This window comes from Chrysochloris asiatica, unplaced genomic scaffold (assembly GCF_000296735.1).
Source record: "Chrysochloris asiatica unplaced genomic scaffold, ChrAsi1.0 scaffold00147, whole genome shotgun sequence".
In the NCBI taxonomy this organism is placed as follows: domain Eukaryota; kingdom Metazoa; phylum Chordata; class Mammalia; order Afrosoricida; family Chrysochloridae; genus Chrysochloris; species Chrysochloris asiatica.
The window spans coordinates 8,098,860-8,102,403 of NW_006408665.1; positions in this window are offsets into that span (position 1 = coordinate 8,098,860).

A 3,544-nucleotide genomic window follows, 5' to 3' on the forward strand; every position below is an offset into this window, starting at 1 on the left:
GGGGTTGCCCTGAGGGGACCCGGACACTAGCCTTGATGTCTCCTGGGCAAGCAACTTGCTTGTTTTTGTAGTAATTAGTCAAACTGCTGTGATTGTTTTGTATTTTTCTTGTTGGTCTTCTTTTAAGAAGTGTCTTCTGTTCTTCTAGCTGCTCCAGACTGGTCTGCTTGTCCTTTCAAGTGGAAATTTCCCACCTCAGAAGATTCTGGATGGGGTTCAGAATTCTACCTATGGTCTTATGTAATGCATGCAAATATCCTTTTAAAACAACATTAAAAATGTTATATACATGTAGGTCACCAGATGGAATACTCAGAAATCAAATTAAATACATCTTGGGAAGAGACGGTGGAAATGCTCAACATCTTCAACCCAAACAAAGACGGGGGCTGACTGAGGAAGAGACCATCATTGTTTACATGCAAGTTCAGGCTGAAGCAGAAAAAAAATTAAACTAAGAGCTAAAATTTGGCCTTGAACATACCCTAACCAAACCATTTCAAGAATAGTTTTGATGCATCACACTATAATGGTCAAAGACCAGAAGAGTTGTTTTATGACAGCAAGAACATCATACAGAAATAAAGCAAAAGATCATTAGAAAGACAGGGAAGAGAGAAAATAACAAAATGGTTGTTAGAAGAGATACTGAAACTTGCTCGCCAGCGTTGTTGTTGTTGTTAAGTGTCATGGTGTCAGTTCTGACTCATAACGACCCAGTACAGGGTTTCCGGGGCTGTAAATCTTTATGGGAGCAGAGATCCTCATCTTTCTCAGATGGAACAGCTGGTAGTTTTGAACTGCTGACCTTGCAATTCACAACCCAATTTGTAACCACTATGCTACCAGAGAGCATAGAGGCGATCAAATGAAAGGAAGAAATGAGGAAGCCAAAGAGGTGAACAAAAATCTCAGCAAGACAAAGGCTAGTACTATAATAAAATGTGCAAAGACCTGGAGTTAGAAAATCAAAAGGGAAGAAGAGACTCAGTATTTCTCAGGTTGAAAGAACTGAAGAAAAATTTATGCCTCGCTTGCATTATTGAAAGATTTTGTGGGTAAAATATCAAATGAAGAAGAAAGCAACAAAAGAAGTTGGAATGTACACACAGTCACTATTATCATAAAGAAATAGTAAACGTGAACCATTTTAAGAGATTGTTATTGTTGTTAGGCGCCATCGAGTCCGTACCCACTTATAGTGACCCTATCCACAAAAGAATGAAACACTGACCAGTCCTGGGTCTATTGCACAATATTAGCTACACCTGAGCCCATCACTGCCACCACTGTGTCAATTCATCTTGTTGGGGATCTTCCTCTTTTTGTCTGACCCTCCATTTTACCATACATGATATCCTTCTCTAGTGACTGGTCCCTCCTGATTTTGTTGTTGCTAAGTGCCGTCAAGTCGGTTCTGACCCATAGCGACCCTGCATAGGATTTCCAAGGAGCAGCTGCTGAGATTGAACTGCCAAACTTGAAGTTCAAACTGACTTTGCAATCCAGTGCATTAACACACAGCACCACACCAGGACTCATGATAATACATCTGAAATATGACAGACAAAATCTGGCCATCCAGGCCTCCAAAGAGCACTCTGGATGCACTTCTTGCAGCACAGATCTGTTTGTTCTTTAGGCAGCCCATGGTCCTTTTAATATTCTCCTCCAACACCATAACTCAAATGCATCAGTGATTCTACGGTCTTCCTTATTCACTGTCCAACTTTTACATGCATATGAGGTTATTGAAAATACCATGGCTTGGGTCAAGCACACCTTAGTCCTTAAATGGATATCTTTGCTCTTCAACACTTTAAAAGGGTCTTGTGTTGCATATTTGCCTAATGCAATACATCATTTGATTTCCTGACTGCTGCTTCCATGAGTGTTGATGGTTGATTCAAGCATAATGAGGTCTTTGACAACTTCAATCTTTTCTCCATTTATCTTGATGTTATTTATTGGTCCAGTGGTGATGATTTTTTTTTTTTTTTTTTTACATTGAGATGCAACCCATACTGAAGGCTGTGGTCTTTAATCTTTATCAATAGGTATTGTAATTCCTTTTCACTTACAGAAAGCAGTGTTGTATCATATGAATATCACAGGTTGTTACTGATTCTTCCTCTAATCCTGATGCCATGTTTTTCTTCATATAATCCAGTTTTGCAGATTATTTGCTCAGCATACAGATTGAATAAGCATGGTGAAATAGTACAACCCTCATGTACGCCTTTCCTAATTTTAAGCCATTTGGTGTTCCATTGTTCTGTTTGAACAATGGCCTCTTGGTCTATGTATGTACAGGTTCATCCTGAGTACAGTTAAATATTTCAGAATACTCATAATTCACAATGTTGTCCATAGCTTGTCATGATCCACACAATAGAAAGCCTTTGTATAGTCAGTAAAGCAAAGGTAAACATCTTTCTTGTATTCTCCACTTTCAACGAAGATCCATCTGATAGTCAGCAATGATATTCCTCATTTTACTTCCTCTTCTGAATCCAGCTTGAACCTCTGTAAATTCTCTGTCAATGTATGGCTGCAGCCATTTTTGTATTATCTTTAGTAAAATTTACTCACATGGGATAACAGTGATACTGTCCAATGGTTTCTGCATTCCACTGGGTAACTTTTTTTTGGAATGGATACACATACAGATCTCTTCCAGTCAGTTGGGTAGGTGGTTGTCTTCTGAATTTCTTGGCATAGATAAGTTAGTGCCTCCAATGCTGCTTCAGTTTACTGAAAGATTTCAATTTGTTTTCCAACTATTCTGGGTGCCTTGTTCTTTGCCAATGATGAGAATGCACCTTCATCATCTTCTGTCAGTATCATTAGTTCCTTGATCATATGCTACCTCTTGAAATGGTTGAACATCGACTATTTCTTTTTAGTACAGTGACTCTGTTCATTCCTTCCATGTTCTTTTGATACTTTCTGCATCACTCAATATTTTCCCCATTGAATCTTTCAATACAACAAGTTGGGGTTTGAATTCTTTCTTAAGTTCCCTCAGCTTGAGAAATACTGAGCATGTTTTTCCCTTTTGGTTTTCTAACTCCAGGTCTTTGCACATCTTGCTATAATATTTGCTATGTTTTCTTGAGCTGACCTTTGAAATTTTCTAATCAGCTCTTTTAAATATTCATTTCATCAATTTGCTTTAGCATTTCTACACTGGAGCTCAAGTTTCAGAGTCTCTTCTGACATCTATTTTACTTTTTGCCTTCTTTCTTGTCTTCTTAATGACCTTTTACTTTCTTACTATAAGATGTTCTTGATGTCATCTCACAACTTTTCTGGTCTTCAGTCTTTATTGCCAGTAATTATCAAAACAACTTAATTGCATATTTGATCAATTTGAGACTGAAGAAGCTGGTAGAATTCTTCAATTCTGTCATCACTCTCTTTCGTAGTTGGTGCATAAATTTGAATAACAGTACTATTAACTGTTATTCCTTGAAGGCATATGGATATTATCCTATCACAAACAGCGTTGTACTTCATGACTGATCTTTATGCATTTTTTTTT